Source organism: Gossypium arboreum, chromosome 12 (assembly GCF_025698485.1).
Source record: "Gossypium arboreum isolate Shixiya-1 chromosome 12, ASM2569848v2, whole genome shotgun sequence".
Lineage (NCBI taxonomy): Eukaryota > Viridiplantae > Streptophyta > Magnoliopsida > Malvales > Malvaceae > Gossypium > Gossypium arboreum.
This window is the reverse complement of record NC_069081.1, coordinates 84,336,661-84,350,411: the sequence shown is the minus strand read 5'-3', so window position 1 is coordinate 84,350,411 and position 13,751 is coordinate 84,336,661. Positions and strand designations below refer to the sequence as shown.

Sequence of the window (13,751 nt, the reverse complement as noted above, 5' to 3'; positions counted from 1 at the left end):
TATAAATGTTACTATATGGGTTACTTTGGGGACTAGAGTTATTGTTCCCCATATATTGGACTTGTTCCTCCTCGATGCTAGGGTTGAAGGGTTGATATTCTGTGCATGCTCCTCCTCCATTCGAATCGCACCTCATCACTAGATGTACCTGAGTAGAACCTCTCAAACCGTCAATCTTTTTATTTAAGAGTTCTACTTGGTTAGATAGCATAGTAACCACGTAGAGGTTGAAAACACCGGCTGGTTTCGTCAGTTTTGTTCTCATAACTTGCCACTAATAGTTATTCAGTGCCATCTCCTCAATAAATTTGTAAGCCACCTCAGGTGTCTTATTATTGATAGTTCCTCCAGCGGCTGCATCAATCATTTGTCGAGTCGAAGGATTCAGGCCATTATGAAACGTTTGAACCTGTAGCCAAAGCGATAACCCATGGTGAGGGCACCTTCTCAAAAGGTCCTTGTATCTCTCCCATGCATCGTAGACTATTTCTAAATCCATCTACACAAAAGAAGAGATATCATTACGTAATTTGGCTATTTTAGCCGGCAGAAAATATTTTAATAAAAACCTTTCGGTCATTTGTTCCCAAGTAGTGATTGACCCTCGTTGTAACGAGTTCAACCATTGTTTAGCCTTATTCCTTAATAAAAAGGGAAACAACCGAAGGCAAATGGTGTTATCAGAAACACCATTAATTTTCAAGGTATCGCAAAATTATAAGAAATTTGCCAAGTGAGCGTTGGGATCCTCGTCCTGCAAACCATCAAACTGAACAAACTGTTGTATCATTTGAATTGTGTTAGGTTTCAATACAAAATTATTTGCAGCAATAGCAGGTCTAACTATACTTGAATCAGTTCCTATTAAATTAGGTTTAGCATAATCATACATAGTGCGTGGAGTAGGATTCTGATTTACTGGATCAGCAGCAATCGCAGGAGGTAGCGGATTTTATTGGTTTTTAGCCATCTCCTCGGTTATGGTTGAAGTATCGTAATCTTGCTTGTCCTCCATGGATCTTAGGCTTCGCCTTATTTCTCTCCGGTTTCTACAAACTGTGCGGTCGATCTCACCGTCAAAAAGTAGTGGTCCTGACGGGTTTCTTCTGGTCATAAACTAGAAAAACCTGTCAAAAGAAAATAAATGAAGAATTAGAAAAGAAAATAAAAACTTAAATTGCAATAAAAGTAAAATGGCTAAAGTAATAAAAATCGAGTGTTCCTAATATCCTAGTTCCCCGGCAACGGTGCCAAAAACTTGATTGTGTGATATTCGTATCAGGTTTTAAAGATTTATAAATGAATCGTTCTTGAGACTAACTTATTATCACGATTAAGGCAAGTGTACCTATCGAACAGTTGTATAGCTCAGCAAGACCGTATTGTCGAACCCAAAGGAACTACGAGTACTAGTATTTACTTCCTTTTTATTATCTAGCCTAAAAATTAAGAGGTTTGGTTATCTAAACTAATTACTAACTAAGAATGCTCAGAAAGAAAACTCAGGAAAATACTTTTGGGAAAATTTGATTGATTGAGGCAATACCTAAGGAAAAATCCACCGAGACTTCACTTGTTATTTGACTCTGAATCAGGCGATTTATTCATTTGACTTGATCCATAGAAATCCCTAAGTTATATTATTATCTCTCTCAAGACTAATAACGTCTAACCCTAGGTTGAATAATTGAAATCTCTTTCTAATTAACACCCTAAAATTGCATTAACTCGATCTATGGATTCCCTTATTAGGTTTCACCCTAATCTGTCAAAATCTTGTCACCCTATCTCTAGGCGCGCAATCAACTCCGCTTAATTATGACAATTTTACTCTTAAACAGGGTCTATTCCTCCTCTAAACAACAGCATTAACTTGAATCAATATCCTGGAATATTAAAACAAGAATTAAGAACACATAATTAAGAACAAGTCAAATATTTATCATACAATTCAGATAATAAGAACAAGATCTGTCTTAGGTTTCATTCCCCTTAGGTATTTAAGGGATTTAGTTCATATTTATGAAAGAAAACATCTCAAAAGCATAAATATAACAAAACATAAGAAAACTCAAAACTCCTGAAGTAACTTGAAGGGAGATCTCCAGTCATGATGATGAATTCGGCTCTTGAGATGGATCAATCGGCTTTCCTTGAGTAATTCCTTACCTTCTACTTTGCGTCCCCATCCTAACTGCCTCCTCAAGTGTTTAAATAGGCTTTTGAATGCCTAAGAGCCCTAAAAATTGGCCTTTTTCGAATTGGACTAAACTTGGGCTCAGTAAGGACACGCCCGTGTGTGATTACTCCAGCCCATGGTCAAGGCTGTTAAATAGGCATGGGCGTGTGGTCTACCCGTGTAAGTCATGCTTCGATCTTGCCAAATTAACACGGCCATGTGACACACCCGTGTGAGGAAGTCAAGGTCGTGTTGTTTTACCATGTGGGTCTATTTTCTCCATTTTTGGCCCGTTTCTTTCTTTTTTTACTCTCCTATGCTCACCTAAGAATAAAACATGAAATTATAGGATTAGGAGCATCGAATTCACCAAATCTAAGGAAAAATCATCCGTAGATGCTCTAAGCATGGGATAAAAATATGTATAAATTACGGTTTATCATCGATTTAATTACTTATACCACAGAGCTGAATATACTTTTAATCCAAACTCATAATACATGCAGATATACATACTACATTACACTTTAGTCGCATACTGTAACCCTACACAATTGGATTACCCAAAATGTACTACTTATTATCATTTGATAAAAATCATATCAAATTTGGCATTCATTTAATATTAAGTTAAACACTTAATCACCACATAAAATGTGACAGCCTTAAAACGACCCTAGTCGGAATGTGGTTTCGGGACCACAAAACCGAGGCATAAAAATAATTTGATATTTATTTTGATGCCTATAATATGTGTTAACTCATGTGTGACATTTTGATACTTTAATTTAGAGTTATAAATGTGAATTTCACTAGAAAGGACCTAGTAGAAAACTTTGAAAGTATGATGGGGAAATGTATGATGACTAATTAAAGCATGTATGCAAAACAATGGCCTTGCATGTCAAATACCCCTTTTACAAGTGATGGCCGCCATGACAAGGAGTATGGGCTAAACATGTCATGAAACATGTTTTGTTGGTGCATTAGGGGAAATAATAAACAAATAAGCATGGGTAGTAAAGAAAGGAAAAAATGTGTGTGAGTGAACCCCCCATTGCCGTACATGGAAGAAAAGAAAAGAAAAAATTTTGCTCATCCATTTCATTCTCTCTTGACCGAAAATACTAGAGGGAAGGGAGGAATTTTGCTTCATGCTTGGGTTGGAAGAGGATTAGGAAGAGGTTTGGCTATATTTGCATCAAGATTAAGGTATGTTTGATGTTGTGCCATGAGATTCATGCATGTTTTTGGTTGCTAACTTGATGTTCTTATTAGCCCATGGTTCAAATCTTTGTTATATCATGGGGATGGTATTTGGCCAAGGTGGATTTTGAGTTAATGCCATTGCATGTTAAATATGAAGCTTGATGATGATACATGTGATGGTGGATTGAGGACTCTTAGATTTTCTTTGAGCATTTTTGAATGATATACTAAGTTCTTTGTGTAATCGTGACCAAAATTATGGTGTTGTGATGTATTCGCCATGGTACATCCCCAAGTGTGATTTATGCTCTTTGCATGGAGAGTAAGATTTGTGTTTCAATTCATGTTCATGTTTAGTTACAATCAACTTGAGATTCGGCTCTAGCATACATATATGTATATATGTTTGAGCATGATGTATTGGTATGACGATATATTATCTTAAGGTATATACTTACTTATGATGATGTTTTGGTTATGAAGGAAATGATAGATGTGTATTGAGTTACAATATGGAAAGGTATTAGTTAGTAAAATGTATGCTGTTTTGTGTGGTAATAAGTGCATAAATGGCCTCAACATGGACATGCATATTCGCCACATGAAGGGAAATTGGTGTGCATGTATTTGGTTAGAGGCAACCATATTGAAGCCTTATCTTGGCTTAGATTGTTGACTAAATGGGTAATAAGTGAGGATGGTTGCGAATATACAAACATACATATGCATGTGTAATTGAATTATGAATGTTTAGCAAGATGGTTAAACTAGTTGATTTATTGATTAAGCTCAAGGAGTTAAAGAAGGAGAATCAAGCAAGGGAAAGGCGAAGGTCATCGAGTAGCCGACTTGGACTATTTTACCCAACACAAGGTAAGTCATTAGCATATATTTGATATTGCTTAAATGATTGTAATATCTATGCAATTGTGTTTAATGAGATGAAATATATACAAATGTATGTGTATGAAAAGATGATGTTGTTGAACATAAAAGAGATAGTGAAATGTGTATGAAGTATGCTTCGCACTAAGTGTGCGAGAAATAGATGTGTACGGTGATTTAGATTGGCAATCGAGTGTGCGAGCTTGTAATGTACGGCACTAAGTGTGCGAGTTGGGACTATATGACACTATGTGTGCGGGCTTGAATCACGTGGCACTAAGTGTGCGTGATTGAGTATTAAGCACTATGTGTGCGAACTCTACATATATCTCCGAGTGAATATTTATATGGAGGCGTGACTCTATCGAGATGAGTATGGACAGCGGAAAGAGTAAGTACCTTGAGTTCATGGCTAATAGATGCTATGTTCATGCTCGGGGTGGAGTGGTAAGATTTAAATCTATGTGATGATTTCAATTGCATGATGGTTGCGGAAATGAAATGATGTATAGAAATTGCTTCAAATATCCTATTGAATAGTATATGAAATGTAAATGTATGACTTGGTATGAGATTGATCCGAAGGATCTAAGGAACTATGGTATAGTTCGGTACGGCTAGCACACTTGGCCTTGTTTCATTATTTCATTTTATGATAATGTTATTAATGGACGGTTGTGGAATGCTTATGACTTATCGAGTTATAAACTCACTCGGTGTTTTCTTGTCACCCATTTTAGGTTCCTTGGGCTCGCTTCCTTTTGGGTTTTCAGAATCACAACGAAGTCATCACACCGCGAGCAATTTTGGTATTGTCTTCTTAGTCGACTTAGGAGAACATTTGGCATGTATGAGCTATTTTGTTTTGTTAAATTTTGGGTTGTAAACTTTAAGCCATGTGAAAATGGCCTATGTGGTCGTTTGAGTGGGATGCTAGAATCTATAGCCACGAGTCTTAGAAACCTTAATTTTGATAAGGTGGCCATAATTTGTGTCACGTATGATGGATGAGTAGTAAGGCTAAGGAAGGATTCATGAAATTGGCATAGTCTACTGCAGTAACTGTTGCGGACAGCAGCGGTGATGTGTGATCGAAAAATCACTAAAAATAGTAGAAGTGGAATTAATTGCTAAAAAAATTACATAATCGAAGCTTGATGGGTCTATTTTCATATGGATGAAACGAAATGACCATATGAGCTGTATTTTAAGAGATATTCAAGATCTCGTGAGACAGGGCCAGAACGGTTTCTGGATTCCCTGTACCATCTTTGAAAATCCATTATAAATTAACCAGAGATATTTAGGAGTCATACCATATATTTATAAATTCCCCTTTGAGTCTAGTTTCTATAGAAACAAACGACATCAGTATTAAAGCCCTACACAGGGAGTTATTCCAGTTGTAACACACGAAGGTCAGTGTAGTCGACTCCTGTAACATGGGAGACTTTAACTAATAAACTGTACTAATTGGCTTGACAAAAAATTCTAGAAAAAAATATGTAGATGGAAATATGAGTCTAGTTTCAGATAAAAATTACGAAACTGATTTTCTAGTTGTAAAACTCAAGTTATGATTTTTAAAGTGACTAGTACACAGATTGGCAGCTTGTCTGGAAAATTCTCAATAAGTGGTTTGAAGTCTGTTAACACCTCGTGTTCGACTCCGGCGACGGTCTCGGGTTCGGGGTGTTACATAAAACACATATAATTATTATAATTTATTATTGTACATGCCATTATTCACCTAGTCATTCTTCCATGCATTTAGCCAAGACAAGTTCGTTCTTAACTATTACTCACTCATAGCTCAAATCAATTAACTTACAATTCTATATACTTCAAATGTTTAAATCATTATATATATTATATAATATAATATACCAACATTTAATATGCTATAGTTGGATACAAAAATACTGTAACCACCTATGTTAATCACATTTACCCAACTACGATATAACATAAATTAACGATTCCATATAACATACCCAACTTGTCACTATTGGATCAAAACATTAATTAGCTACCACAACTGAATTTAAACAGCTTAAAGCCATCCAAAAACATGCATGCATAATTCAACTAGTTGACTGAAAATACTTATTAACTAAAGGAGATTATTTCTATACTTTCGAAACATTAACCACATATAGACATATACAAAACGTAAATATTACATACTATGTATCAAATATATTAAGTCAAATTATCATATACAAAAATATTTATATAAGCAATGCTAAGTTACAAATAAATCATAACCTTCTTATTCAATTCCATCTTATAACCGAATATACCAATATATTATTGAAATAGTTTCAAACTAATTCATGTATGGTTACCTATTCAAAACCTTGACCGAATCAGTTTAACATCCTATGAAAATGTATACACAACCTTCCATTTCTAAATTTACCGACCATTATCAAACTATTACTAACACATATAGCGTTTATCATATGAATCATTCTTGCATAGCATATATCACTATAACCAAAAGTGAACTCAAACCTTAATCCAAAAACACAACCAAAATTATCAAAACCTAGATCACAAAACATTATAACTAAGCCCACATAAAATCAAACCTAAACATAAAAAGCAAGCCATTTTCGCATGGCTAATATACAAACATATTCAAAATAATTAATCCTAAAGCCAGTCTATACATGCCATAATTTAAGTTTAGCTTATAAGGTACCAAAATAGTAGATAGTGTGATGAACTTGGCTGACGTCCCCAAGCTTGTAGCTTGACTCCAAAATCTATAAAACAGAGTAACATAACACACAGAGTAAGCTATCATAGCTTAGTAAGCCATAAGCAAATAAACAATATAGTAATATAACCAATTCGTTTTAAATTTAATCGAATTATACTAGCATAAGTATGCTTAGTCTCAACCTACCAATTTCATACATGATATTTCATTTTTATACAAAATTCACACCTTGGCCGAATGCCTATATAACCAATATAAGTAATTCACATTTCACTTACAAAGCCAAGATATCATTAAACAATCAAATATACTTATACTCATAAACACCACTCAAGCATCATAATATATCATCATGTACACATTACTTAAATGGCGAATACATATGGTTACATGTAGCCAGATACCGATGCCACTGTCCCAGACATGGTCTTACTCATAAACACCTATCGGAATCACATATCAATGCCATGGTCTTACTCGCACACATATATCAGAATCCTATGTCATGACATATGTATCCTAACTATTCCTAAGGTTCATACGGGATTTTTGGACGTCGTAACTCGGTCGAAACGATTACATGAACATAGTTAACATGCTTACACATTCGGCATTCGCACATATTAATTCATATATTTCATATCAGTATGTACACTTTAGATTTAATGAAAAATTAAGTGTGTCTATTTGCTTATAAATTTACCTCGGACAATGAAAAATCGGTATGGATCGACTAGTCGACAACTTTCGTTTTCCCCCGATCCAAATTCGATTTCTTTGGTTCTTCATCTAAACATATTAAAATTAAGCTCATTCAAACATATTTTCATTAAATTTAGTCCAAAAACAAATAAATAGGAAAATTACCATTTTACCCCTAACATTTACAATTTTTACAATTTAGTCCCTATTGCACAAAACAAAAAATATTCAAAATTTCAAGATACCCATGTTTGGCCAAATATTCCTAGCGTTAATACAAGCCCATATATTTTATTTATTTCATATTTTAGTCCCTCAAATTATTATTTTTTCAATTTAGTCCTAATTACTCAAAATCATCAAAAACTCCAACACAAAATATGTTAATCTAAAACATATCTTTCATATTTCATCATCAAACAACAAAAATCGCAAACTATCAACAATGGCATAACTCAAAATATTCATCAAAATAAAAAATTAAAGCTTGGGTCTTGAAGATTACTAAGCAACGATCTCAAAAACATAGAAATTATCTAAAACCAAACAAAAACGAACCTAGATTGAGCTTTATAAAGTGCCGAACCCTAGATCTTGTTCCTTCTATTTCTTTTATTTATATTAGGTGCAAGAACAAAGAAAATAATATGATTATGGCTTATATTATGATATATTAACATATATATTAACTTATTACTAATTTACCTAATTAACCTTTATGAAATAATAATAAAATTATAGAACATATGTCCATTACCATCCAAACATCATGTTAATGGGATAATTTCAACATAATTACCCCAAATTAGAAAACCATTAATAATTCGGCCCTTATGCAAGTTACCATCTAATTTTTATTTTACGCGATTCAGTCCTTTTATTTAATTAGACACTCAAACGACAAAATTAAATCACGAAATTTTCACAGATATAAATTCATACAAAATAAACACAAAAACTAATTTTTAAATATTTTTCTGACTCAGATTCGTGGTCCCAATACCACCATTCAGATTAGGGTCTAAATCGGGCTGTTACATATGACCCCTATTTAGGGTAAAAAAATTCTAGGTTTTGTATTCTTAGTTTAGTCCCAAACCACTTCCAATGCATATTTTGTGCCTCGTAGGATCGTATTAGGGACTTTATGATTAGTTGCAAATGGTTTTACTTTTAACGCAAATTTATGACTCGAAATTGTGTGAATGATTGTATTGTAAGACCGGTAACACCTTGTACCCTGTTTCGGTGTCGAATATAGGTAAGGGGGTGTTACATTTTGTGTCTTTCTTTATTGTTCTTTACTAATTAAGTTTTGTTTTAATTTTTTGTGGTTGCTCTTTTAGGTTTTGCAGGTTTTGGCTTGTTATCTTTTTTCTTTATCTTTGTTGATCGTAGGGTGTTACACCCTTGGTGGTTTAGGGAGGAAGTTGGCTTCTCGTAAAGGTTATTGGGCTGTTCTCATTCTAACGGATTGAACATATGGCTTGGGTTTGATCTGGGCTATTTTGTGATGGTTCTTTTGCTTGACCTCCCTTACAGTTTTCTTTATCTTGTTTGTTCTCTTAGCTCTTGCTTTGTTCTAGTGTTATAAACGGGCTATTTAATGGACTATTCTTATTTTTTGTTGTTGGGTGATTTTCCTCCCTGTTTTATGTTTTGTTGAAATTGGTTTTATAGTCTTTTTCTTTCTATTTTGAGTCGGGGACCTTTCTTCTCCTTTTTTTGTGTTTTGTTTGTGGTGCATGGGCTGCATGGTTTCTTTGTCTATGGTTGTGGTTGGTCTTGATTTGGTTCGTCTAGGTGCTTGCTTGGGCTACTTTCTTCGATGGTGGGATCTTTTTGAAGCGGATTGTGTTCGGGGTCTTGTGGGGAAGTTTCTCTTGTTCTCGTGGTTTCCTTGTTTCAGTTCTCTTTGGGTCTTATTTTTTTTGCATTTCCCTGTACAAGTTTTCTTTGGATTGTAAAAGGACTTTGAAGGGATTGTTTTAATATTTTTTTCTATTTGTGTTTCTATAATTCGTGTTTTTTATTTTTTTGGTCTGATCTGTTGGGTGCTTTAATAGTTTTGCTAAACTGGTTCTTAGGTTTTTTGGTTTACTATTATTTTTGGACTTTCTGTAATTTTTTTCTTATGATAAGGATATGTTGCTGGTGTTTTCTTTTGATTATGATAGAAGGTGGTTGGCTAGTGTGTTTGGTGTTTTCTTCTATTTTGTTGGGTGTGTTGCTGTCGTGAGAGGTGGGTTGGTTTTCAAATTAGTATTTTGTCATTCTTTGTTTGCTATGAAGTTGAGGTGTGATGGCTGATGATTTGAATGGTTTGTTGGCTAACCTCAAGTTTTCAAAATCTGAAAAGGAAAAGGTGATCTACCAAGGCTCAACTAAATTAAACTTGTAGGGATTTAAAGCATGGGTTGTGGAGAAGTTTCTGTCCGGGGAAAAATTAATAGAGAAGCAATGTACAAAGTGCTAAAATCTCTATGGTAAACTAATGAACCGGTTAATTTTGTTGCATCGATGGGTGGTTTATTTTTGGTGAAATTTGGTTTAATTGAGGATAGAGATAGAATCCTGAATTTGGTCCCTTAGAGTTTTGATCAAAGCTTAGTTTCCATGGTCCCATTCATGAAAGGGAAAGATATGAGTTTCATTCATGTGTCATTTTGGGTCTGAATTTTTAATATCCCATTGGAAAAAATGGATCAGTTGGTGGCTCTTGATGTTGGGAAAGATATATGAGAGGTTGTGGCTATCAATTGGAGGGATAAGAATGGATGTTGGGTTAAGCATATTAGAGTTTGAGTTAAAATGGACATATCTAAACTGCTGGGAAGGCTGGTTTATTTGGTTGGGGCTGATTGTGAAGAGACTTTGTGTGCTATCAAATATGATAGTCTTCCAGCTTTCTACTATTTGTGTGGTTGTATAAGACATCATACTCATAAATGTGATCAGTTTGAGAAAGTTAAAGGGATTACTAATCTGAATTTTCAATATAGGAATTGGTCAAGGGCCCAAATCGAGGAACCAAATGTGGTGGAATGGGATTGAAACTATTATGGTTGAGGGTGGTCATGAAAAAGAGAGGAAAAGGTCTTGAAGCACAACTAGAGAGGGTGATTTTGTGATGGAGCAACGGGGGAAGGATAGGACTAGAATAGGAGACGAGATTTCAAATTCTTGCTCACCGTAAGGTTAGCGCGTTGGTTGGAATTTAGGGAGGGTCTTGGGTGAACTCGGAATAAGTGTAAAAAGATTAAGATTCAGAATGGGGAGGCTATTGATAAAAACCCGATAAGGTTAGTCTATAGAAAACTATCGAAGGGAAGTTCTCCTTGCAAGGCAGTGACTAGCAATCAACCCCGCCCAGAGCCATGAAAATCTTATGTTAGAACTGTCGTGGGGGTGGGAAACCTGTGACAGTTCGTGAGTTGTGGCAAATTCTTATTGTCAATGATCCTGATATTGTCTTTCTATGTAAAACCAAGCTTCGTGCTAATGAGTTTGAGCGTATTCAGGTTCAGTGAAAAATGGACGGTTGCTTTGTTGTGGATCCTAATAGTTGTAAAGGGGGTCTTTCTTTATTATGGAAGGATAGGGTTAGTGTGATTATTCAAAATTACTCTAAACATTATATGGATTCTGTGGTAAAAATGGAGGGGAATGATTAGATTCACTTTATGGGTTTCTATGGTCACCCTGATCCTAATCTAAGGAATGTGTCCTGGAGCACTCTTTAAAGGGTCGGGAATCTTACAAGTGGGGATTGGATGGTAGGGGGATTTCAAATGAGATTATGGATGATTTGAAGAAACTTGGTGGGAGGCATCGACCTAGATTCTCTTTGTATAACTTTCGGGATGTTATCGATAATCTTACTTTGGTTGATGTTAAGCCTGATAAAAGGTGGTTTACATGGTCTAATAATCGCGAAGGGAATTGGGTGTGATAAACCGTAATTTAGACATATTTTTACCCCATGCTTAACACATTTTATGGATGATTTTTCTTTAGAATTGGTGAAATCGATGCTCCTAATGCCTTAATTTCATGTTTTATACTGAGGTGAGCATAGGAGAGCAAAAGGAACAAGAAATGGGCCAAAAATAGAGAAAATGGACCAATGTACAAAATCAACACGGCCTAGACTTCCTCACACGGGCAAACCACACGGCCGTGTCAATTTGGCAAAATCGAAGCATAACTTACACGGGTAGAAGACACGCCCGTGCCGTTCTAACAAGTTCGAGCACAGCCTAAAGTAGTCGCACACGGGCGTGTCCCTGCCGAGCCCAAGTTGAGTCCAGTTTAGAAAAGGCTAATTTTGAGGGCTTTTAGGCTTTCTAAAGCCTATAAATACACCCTAAAGGAAGATGAAAAGAGATAGAGAGAAAAGGAGGCAGGGAATTGCTCAAGGGAAGCCGATTGATCCATCTTAGAAGCCGGATTCACCATCAAGACTGAAGATCTCCCCTCAATTTATCGTCAGGAGTTTTGGGTTTTCTTTATGTATTTTTATTCATTATTCTTCTGAGATGTCTTCCTTTTTAGTTATGAACTAAATCCCTTAAATACCTAAGGGGAATGAAACCTAAGACGAATCTTGTTATTATTTTCTAAATTGTATGATAAATATTTAACTTGTTCTCAATTATGTGTTCTTAATTCTTGTTTTGATATTCCAGGATACTGATTCAAGTAAAGCTCTTATTTAGAGGAGGAATAGACCCTGTCTAAGAGTACATTTTTCATAGTTAAGCGGAGTTGATTGCGCGCCTAGAGATAGGGTGACAAGATTTTGCCGGATTAGGGTGAAACCTAATAAGGGAATCCATAGATCGAGTTATTGTAACCCTAGGGTGTTAATTAGAGAAAAGTCTCAATTATTCAATCTAGGGATTAGACGTTATTAGTCTTAAATAGGGATAATAACATAACTTAGGGATCTTTATGGAACAAGTTAAATGAATAAATCGTCTGAGTCGGAGTCAGAATAACAAGTGAAGTCTAGGTGGATTCTTCCTTAGGTATTGTCTTAATTCAATCGTTTTTCCACAAGTAATTCCTTAATTCTATTTTCTTTGAATTCTTAGTTTAGATAATTAGTTAGTTAAAACAAAACCCCATTATTCTTAGGCTAGATAATAAAAAGACAGTCATTACTAGTACTTTTAGTTCCTTTGGGTTCGATATTTCGGTCATGCTAAAACTATACTACTGTTTGATAGGTACACTTTCCTACATTGTGATAATAGTTAGTTTCAAGAACGATTCTTTATAAATATTTAAAACCTGTTATCATGAAAATTGCGATCAAGTTTTTGGCGCCGTTGCCGGGGAACTAAGATATTAGGAACACTCAATTTTTATTACTTTAGCCATTTATTTTTCTTGCAAGTTAATTCTATTTTATTTTTATTTATTAATTTACTTTTTCTTTATCTTGGCAAGTTTTTATAGTTTATGACTAAAAGAAACCTGTCAGGACTACTACTTTTTGATGAAGAAATCGATCACACAGTTCGCAGAAACCAAAGAGAAATAAGGCAAAGCTTAAGATACACAGAGAACGAGCAAGAGAACGATACTTCAACTACAACCGATGAGATGGCTGAAAACCAAGACAATTAGCTACCTCCTGCGATACCCGTTGAACTAGAAAATCAAAATCCTGCTCCTCATACTATGTATGATTATGCTAAACCTACTTTAACAAGAACTGAGTCAAGTATAGTTAGGCCTGCTATTGCTGCAAATAAGTTTGAACTAAAACCTAACATTATTCAAATGGTACAGCAATTTGTTCTGTTTGATGGTTTGTAGGATGAGGATCCAAACACTCACTTGGCAAATTTCCTGGAATTCTGCGATACATTTAAAATAATGGCGTTTCTGACGATACCATTCATCTTCAGTTATTCCCTTTTTCATTGAGGAACAAAGCTAAACAGTGGTTAAACTCGTTGCCATAAGGGTGAATTACTACTTGGGAACAAATGACCGAAAAATTTCTATTAAAATATTTCTCGCCGGCTAAAACAGCCA

At 35.0% G+C, this 13,751-nt stretch overlaps 1 non-coding gene across 1 annotated transcript; it reads left to right on the top strand.

Moving 5' to 3' along the window:
* Positions 1–425: 425 nt before the first annotated feature.
* On the top strand, positions 426–532 carry LOC128286270 (small nucleolar RNA R71). Its single transcript, XR_008276813.1, has one exon. It is a non-coding gene; the product is annotated as a small nucleolar RNA R71 (small nucleolar RNA).
* Positions 533–13,751: the final 13,219 nt, after the last annotated feature.